The sequence below is a fragment of the Microcebus murinus genome, chromosome 17 (genome assembly GCF_040939455.1).
Source record: "Microcebus murinus isolate Inina chromosome 17, M.murinus_Inina_mat1.0, whole genome shotgun sequence".
Lineage (NCBI taxonomy): Eukaryota > Metazoa > Chordata > Mammalia > Primates > Cheirogaleidae > Microcebus > Microcebus murinus.
In genome coordinates this window covers 43,887,645-43,903,452 of record NC_134120.1, presented here as the reverse complement: position 1 = coordinate 43,903,452, position 15,808 = coordinate 43,887,645, and the positions used below count along the sequence as shown (strand labels likewise).

At 40.9% G+C, this 15,808-nt stretch overlaps 1 protein-coding gene and 1 pseudogene across 3 annotated transcripts in view; one reads left to right on the top strand and one right to left on the bottom strand.

Annotated features, from left to right (window-relative positions):
- OSBPL1A (oxysterol binding protein like 1A) overlaps nucleotides 1-7,943 on the bottom strand; it is a 187,755-nt gene extending 179,812 nt beyond the window's left edge. For all 3 annotated transcript variants that reach the window (XM_012745965.2, XM_075993584.1, XM_012745966.3), the window contains exon 1: nucleotides 7,821-7,943. The gene's annotated coding sequence lies outside the window, so the exon portion shown is untranslated. The remainder of the gene's footprint in view (nucleotides 1-7,820) is intronic.
- Nucleotides 7,454-8,441, top strand: LOC142861607 (uncharacterized; annotated as a pseudogene).
- The last annotated feature ends 7,367 nt before the right edge of the window (nucleotides 8,442-15,808 follow it).

Here is a 15,808-nt window from a genome sequence, read left to right as displayed (position 1 = left end):
GTCAGTCCACAGATATTCATGTGGACTCTAAACTCGAATAAATTGAATTAAATTCTTTGGCTGTCCCTAGATTAGACTGTAAACTCAATTAAACCAGGGCCTCATGTCTGTTATGTTCCCCATTACATCCCTAGTACCTAGCAAGGTGCCAAGAACATAGTAGGCAACCCAATATTGGCCAGTCGGATGGATGGACAGAGGGAGATTCGGTCCTTTGAGAACAAAGCCATCAAGTCTCCCTAGAAGACGACCTACAGACAGTGCCTTACAAAAGGCCCACCTTTATCTAGTGACATAAAATTAATAGTTTTTTCTAATATGCCACAGGATATAAACTAAAAATCATACCAAAGGGCCAGGAACAGTGGTTCATGCCTATAATCCCAGCACTTTGGGAGGCCAAGGTGGGAGGAACTGCTTAAGGCCAGGAGGTCAAGACCAGCCTGAGCAATATAGTAAGACCCCATCTCTACAAAAAAATAGAAAAATTAGCCAGGTATGTGGCATGCACCTGAAGTCCTACCTACTTGGGAGGCTGAAGCAGAAGGATTGCTTGAACCCAGGAGTTTGAGGTTGCCATGAACTATGATTGTATCACTGCACTCTGGCCTGGAGTGAGACCTGGTCTCAAAACAAAAAAACAAAAACAAAAAAACCACACACAAAAAAACAAAAAACCTATTGAAGAAGGGAGATGTTTTTAAAAATACACTCAGGATTATTTAGGATTCAAACTAATTCTCTTCTTAATTTGATGCTTATTTTATAAATTAATATCTATTCATTTCTGATGAAAAGTTGCCTTCAGAAGAAAAATCAAAACTGATTTTTTTTAAATCAAGGAATCATCTGAACAGATTTTTTTAAAAACATTCTTTCAAATCATGAGAGCTTTTACAGAAAAGCTTTTTGTCCCTGATGTTTAAGCCAAAAGAAAAAGACAAGCAATCCCTGAATACAGATGGTCAGAATGGATTTGAGCCACATTCTACCAATGAACACAGTATTTTTCATGACCACTTTGTGGACTGAAGGAATGAAGGGCATGCCATCCCAAAATATGCCAGGATTGGTATGCTGATTATTTCCAGTTGAAAACACTGAAGAAACTGTAGATTCAAAAAGGGTGAGCTGACCACTGTCTTCCTGCATGCAGCAAGAGATAAAGCTTCCCCTGGGAGAGGCACCCTCTCCATACTAGTGCAAGAAAATAGTCCCTATCATCAGAAACTTGGAATTGGAGGCTGCAATAGACCCGAACAAACATACATAACAAAGTAACCCTTCCACCTGTTTTACATCTTCCCACCTGTTTTACATCTTCCCATATATCTCCTAATGACTCCCCTAGGAAATTTACTGCCCCAGCCAGATCTTATTTATCTTGTTATGTCTTCTCAAATTTACCCTTCTTTGTCTAAAAAGTATAAAAGGGGCCAGACACAGTGGCTCACACCTGTAATGGCAGAACTTCGGAAGGCCAAGGAGGGAGGACTGTTTGAGGCCAGGAGTTTGAGAATAGCCTGGGCAACATAGCAAAACCCCATCTCTACAAAAACTTTAAAAATTAGCTGGGCATGGTCATCAAAGTCCCAACTACTCAGAAGGCTGAGGCAGGAGGATCTCTTGAGCCCAGGAGTTCAAGGCTGCAGTGAGCTATGACTGCACCACTATACTCCAGCCTATCTGGTGAAGATCCCCATGTATATGTAAAACTAATAAAATTGGTGCACTTTGCTCTTGTTAATCTGCCTGTTGTCATTATGGTTTCCAGATCCAGTTGAAGAGCTCACTAAGAGCTAATGGGCAGTGAGGGGGTTGGAGGTAATCTCTGGATCTCCTACAGTTTTCAGCTGCTTTTATCACATGCAAGCAATTCCAAGGTCTGTTTTTAGATTAATGAGATTTTAATGGCCAGGAAAATGTTTTTAAGGAAATAACTAGATGAAAAACATTTTGAACTTCAAAATTTGGCAGACTAGAGACCATTTTTGCCTTATGTTTCCTCTCCTCCAAGGTCTACTAGAGAAAACTAAGCTTCCAATTTTAAATTCTTTTTGTGGAAAGCACATTTATATTTTGTTGTTTTATAAACACTGTAAGATTACTTAAACTGGTACCCATATCTGACTGTCTATGCCAATAAATCCTCATTTAATATAGTAGATAAATTCTGAGGCCCCCAACAATTCTGAGATCTTGACAAAGACCCTAAAACTTGTAGATTAAAGGGCAATCATGACTGCTTAAATCTGGTCAGAGGTCTATTACTTTATAATTTGAACTGTTTGCTACTTTTCAATTCCAGCATAATGTCTACAGAATCAAAGTAGGAAATTGCTAGAGAAGTCAAAGATAATAAAGTTCAACAATCAGAGCTAATTTCCAAGTGCCAGACTCAAAAAATTTAACAATGTGTCCTCTTTCAGGAACAGAGTTCTTGAAGGTATTTGAAAAGTCACAACCAGAGACATCCAGTCTAAATTCACTCAGTCACATATACAACATTTAATTGTACATCATAAAACAGGAGGGAAGTATGGCAGCTCCTAAAAAAATTTAGCATAGAAGAATTACCATATGATCCAGCAATTCCATTTCTGGATATATACCCAAAAGAACTGAAAGCAGGAAATCAAACAGGTATTGGCACACCCACGTTCACAGCAGGGTTATTCCCAATAGCCAAGAGGCAGAAGCAACCTAAATGTTAACAGATGAATGGAAAACCAAAATGTGATATATACATACCATGAAAGATAACTTTCCCTAAAAAGGGAGGGAACTATTGCCCTCCTAGTGCAGCTGGCAGCACATCAGTCTCATAAAAAAGGAAATTCTGACACATGATACATGGATGAACCTTGAATGCATTATGCTAGGTGAAACAAGCCAGTCACAAAAGGACAAATATCCTATGATCCCACTTAAATGAGACAGCTAGTCAAATGCATACAGACAGAACTCAGAATGGTAATTACCAGGGGCTAGAGGAGGGAGATTGGAATGCAGACTTAGTGTTTAGTGGATACAATTTCAATTTGGAATGATGAAAAAGTTCTCCAGATTGGATAGTGGTAAAGGCTGCACTACAATAAGAATGCATTTCATGCCACTGAATAGTACACCTAAAAGTGGCTAAAAATGGGCGGGGCGTGGTGGCTTACACCTATAATCCTAGCACTCTGGGAGGCAGAGGCGGGAGGATCCCTTGAGCTCAGTTCAAGACCAGCTCTGAGCAAGAGCTAGACCCTCTCTCTACAAAAAAACAGAACAATTAGCCAGGCGTGGTAGCACAAGGCTATAGTTCCAGCTACTTTGGAGGCTGAGACAGGAAAACAGCTTGAGCCCAGGAGTTTGAAGTGGCAGTGAGCTATGATGACGTCAAACCACTCCAGCCTGGGTGACAGAGCAACATTCTGTCTCCAAAAATAAAAAAAAGTAGCTAAAATGGTAAATTTTATGTGATATATCTTTTACCACACATAAAGTCAGAAAGCATGTAAAATATGGCTTTCACAACTGCCAAATAACATTTATACTTTGTATTAATAAAGACAAAAGGAATCTAATTATCAAAAAATGGTAAAAAATATGTGATTTTTTAAAATTCTCAGATACTGATTTTATGCTTGGTATTACATTAATATTTAAAATATAATAGAAATTTGAATAGTGAGAAAAATTAAATGTTTATGAACTCATATTTTAAAAACAATCTTAAAAACATTTTATAAAACTGTAGTGTGATTAGCATTACACTCCAAAGTAGTTAGCTGCTTAAATTGTATGTTTTTTCTGACATTATATTCTCTCAATACCAGGAAAGTATTAAAAATTAACTATACAAAAACATGGTAATGGAAAATTTTTGCTCCAAATCTTATTTCCTGACAATAAGTTCTCTGATACGATTATACATCTATGTATATGTACGTGTATACAAATGTACACACCCATATATGTGTATATAAAACTGATACTGGTGATAAACAAATGCATTTCTTGTTTTAGAAATTCAACATTGGTAGACAAATTCATATTTAATCCAACACTTTGATTTTAGAGTTGAAGAAACTAAAAAGCACAAAGGTAAAGTAACTTGCCGAGTACTCAACTATAGAGTCATAAACAGAACACAGAAGGGGTGAAATAATGTTCTACATTTATTAAAATTCAATCCAGCCTCTAAAATTAAAGGCCATCTATTCTAGTTCTTGTTTCTGTGTAAGCACTGAGGAAGTTGAAGGTGAATCATATTAATAGTTTGATCCCCTCATTTTCAGAAGATTAACTGAAAAGAGATAACTAAAACATGGCAATTTAAGGAAAACAGCAAATTGCAATCTACTTTAGAAAGTAGACTGTGTTGTTATAAAATAAAATTTAAATCACTTAATTTTTAATTCAGTGAAACTTTTCTCTAACTTCTCCAATGAGTCTTCGTACCCTAATAAAAAGCATTACTTTCCTAGTGGAGAAATGATAGAGAATTGTCAATAATTATGTCATACTACGATTTATAAACCATTGAAATCACTGTGAAATGTTTATACCGAATTATCACTTTATATTTGATATATTTACATTACTTTCTCTTATTCATATTCACTATGTGCCCACAGTGACTTGGGTGCTATACAAACATAATAAAAAAAAATAAAACAACCTTACTCACTGGGTATTCATCACTTTATCTATCTACGTTCAGTTGAAAATGTCAATGTTTGTTAAAATTAGAGAAAATTAAATAAGGTTTGGCTTTGCTTTATGATTGTTTAAACTGACTTCAGGTGCTATTTTATCTGCAGAACCCTTAGATGCACACCTGATTTCAATTTCAACTTAATAGACTCTGAAAACTATTAACTACTGTTTCAAAACAGGGTCGATACATAGAAGCAAAAAGCAGAGAAGTCCAAACATGAAATAAATCAAGTTTTAGTAATAAAAATACTTAGTAACAAGAAGGTTGATCGAATGTTCCCCTTTACTGATAAAATTCTTTACATTTTAGAAACATGCATTTAAAATTTTCCCATTTCAACTATTTCACATTTGAAAATTTTTTTCAAACCAAATTAACACATTCACTGCCACACTAGAAAAAAAAATTTTCCCCCTAGGGCCACTGTGTTTTATTAGAACAAAACAATCCTTTCTCATTTATTTTTTATTGTTTTCTGCCTATGAGTTATATGCAATGCAATCCATGTTTTTATTATTAAATTGTCAATATTAATTGTAACAATAAGAACAAGAAGATTTTCTTGAACCAAATGCAGGGTCTTGCTTCACGAGGCCTTCGGGTTAAATACAACTCACATGGCAGTTAATATGTTAAACTTGTGTATAGTATTTGTGTCACAGAAGTTTCTCTTTAAAGGGAAACTTCAAACACAAAGTAAAAACATGTGGTTACTTTCAACAGTCACATGATAGGAAAATGTCCAGTTCAGAATTACTTTCACTTACTTGCAGGCCGATAAAGAATTCAGATAAAGTGAATGATCTAGTGTATCCTCTAACAGCATTAAAACTATTTCTTATACTTGCCCACCTCCTATAGCCCCTTGATATTGACAGCACCAATACAGTATTGGGAGAGACCACGTAAGGGAAGAAAAACTCAACATTTCTATGGCTCAAGATCATCACATAAGATACTTACATGACACCATGACCATAAACATATATACTGTACAGAGCCCATGAGAGTGCCTTCTCTGAAACTTCATTAAGGAATTGTTGGGATAAGCTAGTGCCTACATTGTTAAAACCTATCCTCTTTCTAGGAACTGTATCAGAATTTGTGAGATCATCAGCAAAGTTCTGGTTGCCACCAGACCCAGCTTGAACAAACCTGACAAGCTTCTGAACCACTTCAAATTTCTCACATGCACTTGCTAGCCATAGTCTCTCTCCCATATGTTATCAATTAAGCCGACTTCTTTCTACTACTTTTCTCACTGAATATATATATATATAAATGTATAAAAGCTCAGCTTTTAGTAATGCCAAGAGGTAAGAAATTGTTACAACCAGAGTTCCAACTTAAAAATATTATGATTAGGGCCAGGTGCGGTGCCGCTCACGCCTGTAATCTCAGCACTTTGGGATCACCTGAGCCCAGGAGTTCAAGCCCAACTCTACCAAAAAGAATTAGCCAGGCCCAGCCTGTAGTCCCAGCTACTCTGGAGGCTGAGGTAGGAGGATTGTTTGAGCCCAAGAGTTCCCAGCTACAAGTGAGCAATGACTTGACAACACTGTGCTCCAACCTGGGTGACAGAGTCACACGCTGTCTCAAAAAAAAAAAAGTAGAGCCACAGGGGAAATTTTGTAATTTATTTAATGGATGCTGTACCGTGTTATCACTCAAAAGAGATCGTCTGTGTTCTTCAACCTAGTTGTTGGTTCTAAAACAGTATCGTTTCCCTTTGTTTTTAGGAAATAGTTTTATAGAAACATTACCTGGATGTTCTGAATCACAGGTCTGCTCCAATAATACCTGAACAAATGAGCAGCCTCCAGACAGGCGGATTCGCCAGCCACCACAAATTTCTGCTGATTCACAATGAAATATTTAGCAAGCATCATCTTAATAAAGGAACTTCGCAAAAATCCTACACTGAGAAACAACTGCTTCAGGTTAATCTACTCAATTTGCGGCAGTTAACTCCTACTTTGCATATCGGTTGCTCAATGCTGGGAGAGTTGCTATGCCTGGAGAAACGAAAGATAGTTTTAAGGAAGGAATGTTACTAACAGTTTTCTCCCCGTTTTCTCCTATAAATTGTACATAGAGCCCATATAGTTTAGAATTGGGGGATTTAAAAAAGAGGGTGGATTTTGTAATTATTCCGTAATTAATAGCAAGATCTTCACAGTTTCAGCTGGGAAGTTCAAAATTTATAACCTTCACACTGCTCCAAAAAATTCATTGTAGCAAGGTTAGAACGCCAACATCACCAGCCCTCAAAACAAATCAATAAAGTAGCTTCCAAACGCTGAGTAAAAGAGGTGAGGACGTTCCAAACTCTGAGTCTAGACTGCAGCTATTGCAGTGCAAAGACTGAAGCTTTCGGAAAAACATATCACTGATTCTATAAAGCTGATTATGTTATCAACTATCCACAAAAGCCTAATAGCTACATGTGCAACATTCAAGCAACATTTTTGTAAGTTGACTTAGTATCATACTGCCAGTACTGCAGTTTCACAATACTGCCTGCCTAAAAAAACGACAGCTTTGACAACTGAAAACTATCAGGATAACCCCTGTCATCTTCGGGCCACGGGGTGAGTGGATCGTGGAGTCCCTTTTGTGCAGCTGTGCTCGTTCACACAGCTTCAGCGTCCCCTTCCACACTCTGTCACGCTCGTTGAACAGACCACGCGGCACATTGTGAAAACGGTCACATGCACGACGTGTGACTTCCATTGTGATCAACCCTCCTCTCGCTAGGAGGGAAGTACAAGTCACGATGCGCACGCCAAGTGCGAGAGCGCACGCAGCTGACGGCTTGGTAGGTGATGCTTGCGGCGCCAGCACGAAGTCCCAGCGCCCGGAGTGGAAGTGCAACAAACGCCACCACCTCGCTACTTTTAACAACTAACTTCCTGCAGCGCAGGAGCAGCGGGGCGGCGAGCCGAGCCCGGGCTGCGAGCCGAGCATCGCCGCGCCGAGACCCTGCCAGTCCTCGGACACGCCCACCCCCCACCAGGCGCGGACAGACCTCCCCGAGCACCGGGCGGGCGGGACGCGGCTCGCACGGGCACCGGCCTCGAACTGCGAGCGGGGACAGCTGCGAGAAACTGACCTACGCGGTCACCGGGCTCCCGGAGCTCCCGAGGCGGGGCCGCGGCCGCAGGCTTCCCGTCGCCCGCCCCGCGCCGATGAGGCGGCCGTCGCCGGCTCCGGCTGGCGCTCCCCGGGGACCTGGCGCCCGCGGAACGCGCGTCTGCGGGGTCCCAGCGCCGAGAACCCGGCGAAGCGCGGGGTGGCGCGGCTCCGCGAGGTGGCGCCGCCCCTGCCCGCCGCCGGCCCCGCCAGCCCCGCCAGCGCGCGCGCGCCCGGAGTGTTGGCTCCGGGCCCGACACGTGACCGGAGAGCGGGGCCCCGCCCACGCCCGGGCCCGCACGCCCCGCCCCCGGCCCGCACGCCCCGCCCCCGGCCCGCACGCCCCGCCCACGCCCCCGGCCCGCTCCCGCCACCCTGGCCCAGCGGGTCCCGGGGCAGCGTCCGCGCGCCCCTCCCTCCGCACCCCGAGGGAAGGAAGGGGCGGCCCCCCGGGAGGACCAGGGGGAGCAGCCGGGGTACTGGAGGGGAAGACTTCTTCCCCAAGCCGAAGCGAAATATAAACGGTGGGTTACTACTATTGCCATTTGTTACTAAACAAATACGTCACCCAGCTGTGACGGTTTTTTTCTTTTTCGCTTGACCAATGGGAACTCAATAGTCAGTGTAAATTAGCTACACCCTTTTTTTCCTATCACGTGTCAGAGGAAGGCCTTAATATGCCATACAGATGTAAACTTTATAAAATAGATATGAGTAAGGGAAGAATAAAATGTAAGCATTCACAAAATTTCCTTCACTTCCCCGCCCAGTCAAATCTTTCATGCAAAGCCTGCCTCTTCAGACGGAATGCACAGCAGGTCTAGCGCGGAGTCTGTGAAGTGAAGGTCCCAACTATAGCAAAATTACGATTTTGTTTTTAAAACAGATGGATGCATAACTAAAAAGACAGGAAATTATGAGCCTATGAAAATTTATTTCTACTTTCTTGAATTTTCCAAATGTATTTAATGAACATGTTCTTTTGCAATGAAAAATTAATAAACAGGCATTATTTTTTAAAAGACTGGTTTTCCAGCGAACTCAAGCCTAGAAACATGTGTTGAGACCTCGTTATGGGTGGGTTGGTCATTGTGACACATGTGATACATTGTGTGGCAGATCTTTTAGAATGATGTCTTTGGAGAACACGGGCAGCCCTGCTTGTGTATCCCAGGCTAACATCATCTTTTCTTAATAAATAAAACAGTCATTTGACTAACAATACTTCAACTGCAAAATGTGTGGTAACTAAGGCAGTCATTTGTCTTGTAAAGAAGAAACCTCAGGGCTTATTTTCTAAGGACATTGAACAATCTTCACAGCCAAATAAAAATTTACTAAAATAATTTTCCACGATTCTGTGAAAGCCTTCACTCTCACTGTGATGATTTAATTGCCTAAATTCACAACTTTCATTTTGCAACTCCTTTCTTTAGTTTGTAAGTGAAAAACAGATCCTAGCCAATAGGAAGGTGAAGTATTAATAATTACAATTATCAATAAGAGAAGTTCCAGTCTTGGTAAGATTACTACTTGTACTGTATTTTTACAGACTTTCTTTGGTATTTACATAAAGAATATTTAGAAAAAGACACCTCCTTGGCATTTTTATTATTCACTAGTACAGGTAAAAACACAATGATGGATGGCGTAACAGAATTCATTATTCTAGAACACCACTATCCAATGGAACTTTGTGCAATGATGGAAAATGTCCTATAATTCTATCTTGTCCCATTACAGTAGCCACTATTGAGAATTTGAAATGTGGTCAGTGTTACTGAAGGTTTGAATTTTTATTTTATTTAATTTTAATTCATTTACATTTAAATAGCTACATGTGGCTAGCAGTTATCATATTGGACAGTGCAGTTCTAGAATGATAATCACTAGATTGTTCCAATCATGTCATACTCTATTTTAAGGAACATTTGTCAGAAATAGAACTTCTGGAAGCAATTAATAAATATTTTCCTCCATGCTCCTTTCTAAGCTTATCAGCAGGTAGATGTTTTAACTTTGCAGGAGGATCATCTTAAAGTAACCATAATCCCTACCTACAATGTATATAAGTAGGAATAGAAATGGAAGCTCTGGATGGATGGGAAAGGGATTTGGGGGTAACTAACCCTTGCCTGCCTAACCCACATTGAAACGTTAACCAGGTAACCTTAGACAAGAATGGGCTTCATCAGAATCGCCCATTGCCTGGTTCAGACTGGATTCACCTTGAAGATTCTTTCGTTTGTTTCAAAACCTTAGAAGCCCAAACCTCTGTACCACCATACCCATTCGTGCATCCCAATGATTTGCTCCAGAACATGATTCTCTTCAGATTACAGTACCTGTTTGTGTCCTGCAGTGTTGCCTTAAGCTTGAGATACCCCAGAATGCACTTCGTGTGTTGCATGTTTTTAAAACACTCCCCTGGTGCCAATGTGACTTTGAAGTGCTGCAGGAACACGCAAAGGCTTGTTAAGTCTTATTAAAAGGAAGATTTTATGGGCTGAGACTTTTGGGAGGGCTTTGGGTAATTACTGCCTGGAATACGGAAAAGTAGGTCAGATGTCATCAGGCAAATGCAGATAAATTGTTGAGTTGGGGGAAATTAATCATTCCCTTATACCTACATATCAAGCATGTTGTCGTTATTACCAACTCCAGACTATTTTTCCTCTCTTAAAAACTGTCTAAATTTTTTGTCAATGTGCCATTATGCCCAGTTTATTTAATAACTGAAATGAGTTGGTATGTCTTCAGATATTAAGTCTTTTTTTATCTAGATTTAATTCTGCACCTGTCTCTCTTTTCCTAGTGGTTTGACATACAGATGTCTAAACAACTGCCTTCCACCAATGATTGACTTTGCTGGCTCCCCACACCACAAGGTTAGAAAGGACCCCTATGTCTTTGGGCCTGAATTGGGAGTACGGACCAAATCACAGACTCCTGGATTTGGAAGAGTCATCAGAAATCACCTAGTTCAACTTCAAACCTAAAGCCAGATCGTCCTCAACCACATTCTGAAGAGCTGTTTCCCCAGCCTGAGGCTGGGAACTTTCCACACTGGCAAATCACTTCTTCATGGTGCAGCCCAAGCCACTTTTTTCCTGACATTAAAAATGTTGGAAAGAAGTTCCTCTTACTGAGGCAGATGCTGGCTCCACACAACTCTCACTTGTTATAATGTCCTGGTTATACAATAGAAAGCTGAACGGAATAAGCTCAATTTCTCTTTCACAGACTATTCTTCTGAAAGCGTAAAGACAACTAGCATGAGCTGCCTTGATTTTTCTTTTTCAGGCTTCCATTTCCAGATGTTCCAATTCATCCTCCTGCTCCAGCTGGCCATGGCATTCTGATACACATGTAGTACTTTTCTCTCTTAAATTTGGCACCCAGGATTGAGCAAATCACAACCATTTCTCTGAAGCTGAAAAACGTAGAAAAGGCTTAGTAAATCCTATTACAACATCAAGTTTGTTAAACCTATGGCCTTTTTCCCATTCATATAATCTCTGACCTCTCCACTGCCCTCTGGTGGCAGCTAATTTTTCTCAATTACTGAAGACGGGGGAAGAGGGAAAGCAGGAGAGAGAGAAGGCGGGGGATAGACTGAAGAAAGAAAGGAGGGGGTTCAGCAAAAAGGTGATACATTTATATACAAATTCCTGGCCTCATGAAGCTTATAATCTAATTTGGAAGGCAAACTATGCAACAAAATACTCACAAAAAGGAAAAGCCATAATAATGGCCCAAAATGGTAAATAAAATAAATTCTAAAGAATTAGGAGGACTAGATCAGTGAGGACTAGAATAGAGAAGATATTTAGAAATGGTAGTATTGGCCGGGCATGGTGGCTCATGCCTGTAATCCTAGCACTCTGGGAGGCTGAGGCGGGAGGATTGCTCAAGGTCAGGAGTTTGAACCCAACCTGAGCAAGAGTGAGATCCCATCTCTACTAAAAATAGAAAGAAATTAATTGGCCAACTAAAAATATATACAAAAAATGAGTGTGGCATGGTGGCACATGCCTGTAGTCCCAGCTATTCGGGAGGCTGAGGCAGAAGGATCGCTTGAGCCCAGGAGTTTGAGGTTGCTGTGAGCTAGGCTGATGCCATGGCACTCTAGCCAGGGCAACAGAGTAAGACTCTGTCTCAAAAAAAAAAAAAAAAAAAAAAAAAAGAAAGAAAGAAAGAAAAGAAAAGAAAGAAAGAAATGGTAGTATTTATTTACACATAACCTCAGCTTTGGATAGGAAACACCAGAAAATGGGAAATGAGTACCTTCAACATAGTAAATTTGAGAGATGTAGCAAGAAACAGAAAATATGGGAGTATATTTTGAGCAAGAGCTCAGAGCTAGAAACAGATTTTGAATTGTCCACAAATATCCATGATATTGCCTAAGATTACCAATAAAAAGAAGACTGGAATAATGACATGTAAAGACTTACCAGAGGCCGGGCGCGGTAGCTCACGCCTGTAATCCTAGCTCTCTGGGAGGCCGAGGCGGGCGGATTGCTCGAGGTCAGGAGTTCGAAACCACCCTGAGCAAGAGCGAGACCCTGTCTCTACTATAAATAGAAAGAAATTAATTGGCCAACTAATATATATATATATATAATTAGCCGGGTATGGTGGCACATGCCTGTAGTCCCAGCTACTCGGGAGGCTGAGGCAGAAGGATTGCTTGAGCCCAGGAGTTTGAGGTTGCTGTGAGCTAGGCTGACGCCAGGGCACTCACTCTAGCCTGGGCAACAAAGTGAGACTCTGTCTCAAAAAAAAAAAAAAAAAAAAAGACTTACCAGAGCGGAGAATTTGTCATTTATCATTGATTAATTCATTTATTCATTAGTGAAAATGTATATATGTATCAACTTAGTAAGTGATGTGATTTGTGAGTGGACACACATGCAAGGCACTGTTTTAGGCTTGGTAAGAGATAAAAGATACATCCAATAATAGCACTTGCCTTCAAGGTTTGAATCTAGTAATTCAGATAAGACAATATAAGACTTGTAAATCAGCAGGTATATTAAGAGAAAATTACAAAAACCACTTTTTAAAAAGTGTAAATAAAGGAAGAATAAAAGTAAACATTTTTTGGTGTATTTTTTTCCAGCAGGGGGGAAAAATCATTTCTGTGAATGCTTTACAGGAAAAGTTTCTTTTGAAGTTACTATGGTTTGAATATGTTTCCCCAAAAGTTCATGTGTTAAAAACATAATTACCATTGTAGCAGTATTAAGGTGGGATCTTTAAGAGGTGATTAGTTCGTGATGGCCCCCCCATGAATGAATTAATGCTGCAATTTCAGGAGTGTATTATTTATCATGGGAATGGATTCCTGATAAAAAGGATGAAGTTCAGCCTCTATCTCTGTCTATCTCATGCTTGCACCTCTTCTCCACGTGATGATGCCTTTCCACCTTGGGATGACACAACTTTCACCAGATGCAACACCATGCTCTTGGACTTCACAGTCCACAGAATCATGAGCCAAATACATTTCTATTCTTTATCAGTTACCCAGTCTGTAGTATTCTTTTATAGCAGCAGAAAATGGACTGAAACAAAAGTTAAGACATTAAGATGGATAGGATATGAACATGTGAAAATGGTTAGAGAAACATGTTAGTAAATGAAATAGTATGTGCAAAATTGACCAAGGAGAGGGAGGGTGGACATGGAAGCTCTTTCTTTTTTATATTCTCTTTCTTGGAGTACTCTTGACTCTCTCTGCCTTTACCCTCCTGATCCTACCTTTTCTCCTATCCTGCCCCAACCCTAATCTATTCTTTGAGGCCAGAGGATGTTTCCACAATTTAAATCTCATCCACCCACCCATTCTTGTACTTAAAATTCAACTCTGTCCCTTTTTTTTTTTGTATTTTTGAGACAGAGTCTCATTCTGTTGCTCCAGCTAGAGTGCCGTGGCATCAGCCTAGCTAATAGCAACTTCAAATTTCCGGGCTCAAGTGATCCTTCTGCCTCAGCCTCCCGAGTAGCTGGGACTACAGGCGTGCGCCACCATGCCCGGCTAATTTTTTCTATATATTTTTAGTTGTCTAAGTAATTTCTTTCTATTTTTAGTAGAGACGGGGTCTCGCTCTTGCTCAAGCTGGTTCTGAACTCCTGACCTTGAGTGATCCGCCCGCCTGGGCCTCCTGGAGTGCTAGGATTATAGGCATGAGCCACCACGCCTGGCCTGTCCCTTTTTTTTTAAAGACAGGGGTCTTACTCTGTCACCCAGGCTGCAGTGAAGTGATGTGATCATAGCTCACTGCAGCCTTTAACTCCTGGGCTTATGCAATCCTCATGCCTCAGCCTCCCACATAGCTGGGGCTATAGGTATGCACCATCACACCCGGTTAATTTATCTTTATTTTTTGTAGAGCTGGGTTCTCACTATGTTGCCTAGGCTGGCCTCAAACTCCTGCCTCAGCCTCCCAAAGTGCTGGGGTTATAAGTGTGAGCCACTACACCTGGCCTCTCAGCCTCTCTCTCTCTCTCTCTTTTTTTTAGAGACAGTGTTTCACTATGTCCAGGCTGGATTGCAGTGGATATATACAAGCACAATCATAGCTCACTATAGCCTCAAACTCCTGGGCTCAAGCGATCCTCCCGCCGCAGCCTCCTGAGTAGCTGGGACTATGGGATTGCACCACAGGGCACAGCTTCAGTGCTGCCTTTGAAATGCCTTTGGGATGTAGTCTAAATTCCTCAGCATCGTAAAGCCTGCATATGTCTAGATTCATCTCTCATCACTATCACCATGGTATTTCACACTTCAGCAATTATGAACAACTTTCAGTTCTCTATATTGACACAGTCTCTGATGCTTTAGAACCTTTGCCCACGTTGTTCTTTTGTGCCTTGAACATTCTTCCCCAGCTTCTTCCTCTTGTTGGTGTTTACGCTTCATGCAGTCTGAGCTTAAACGCCACTTCTCTTCAAAGGCCTTCCTAAGCCCCTGTGGCTAGGGTAGGTGCCCTTCCTATAGACTATCCTGTTACCCTGTACTTACTCTTATAATAATCACACTGTGTTACAAACACCTCTTGATTTGGCTATATCTTTCATCAAACTAGAAGTAAATGGAAGGCAGGGAATGCATAGTTCACCAGTTTACCCTCTTAATGTAAAACAGTACATGGCACATACTAGAAAATCAAAAAATATTTCTTGAATGAAGGAATGAACTGGGACTTTATTTTTTTATTTTTTTTTAAGGCTAGTCAAGTGAAGCAGTGGGATTAGAGAAGGGAAAAAGGAATCAGTAACTGGTTGTGATCAATTAATTGTAAACACCACTGCACTTGGACCAGCCTGAACTGGGACTTTAGGCCAGGTGTGGTGGCTCACATCTGTAATCCTAGCACTCTGGGAGGCTGAGGTAGGAGGATTGCTTGAGCTCAGGAGTTCGAGACCAGCCTGAGCAAGAGAGAGACTCCCTAATCTGTCTCTACTAAAAATAGAAAAATTAGCTGGGCATGGTGGCGCATACCTGTAATCCCAGCTACTTGGGAGGCTGAGGCAGGAGGATTGCTTGAGCCCAGGAGTTGGAGGTTGCTGTGAGCTAGGCTGGCACCACAGCACTCTAGCCCAAGTGACAAGAGAGAGACTCTGTCTCAAAAAATAAAATAAAATAAAATAAAATAAAAAAGATGAATGGGACTTTAAACTGTGTCTAAAATGTTTTATCCAAGGTGGGAGGCAGTGTAAGGAAGTGAAATGTACACAAAATTTAGAATCAGGAGGCTGGATCAAATCTCAGCTCTTTCTTAATCAGCTATAAGAACATGAACAATGAATTTAACTTCTCTAAATGGAGAGCCACCAAGAGCCAGACAACGTACTGAGCACTGGCAATACAAGGATGAAGAAAGACATAGTAACGGCCATCAGGGAAACTGAGTCCAAAAAGAAATATAGTAGGTGAGAGGTGGGAGGAAAGAACCCTCC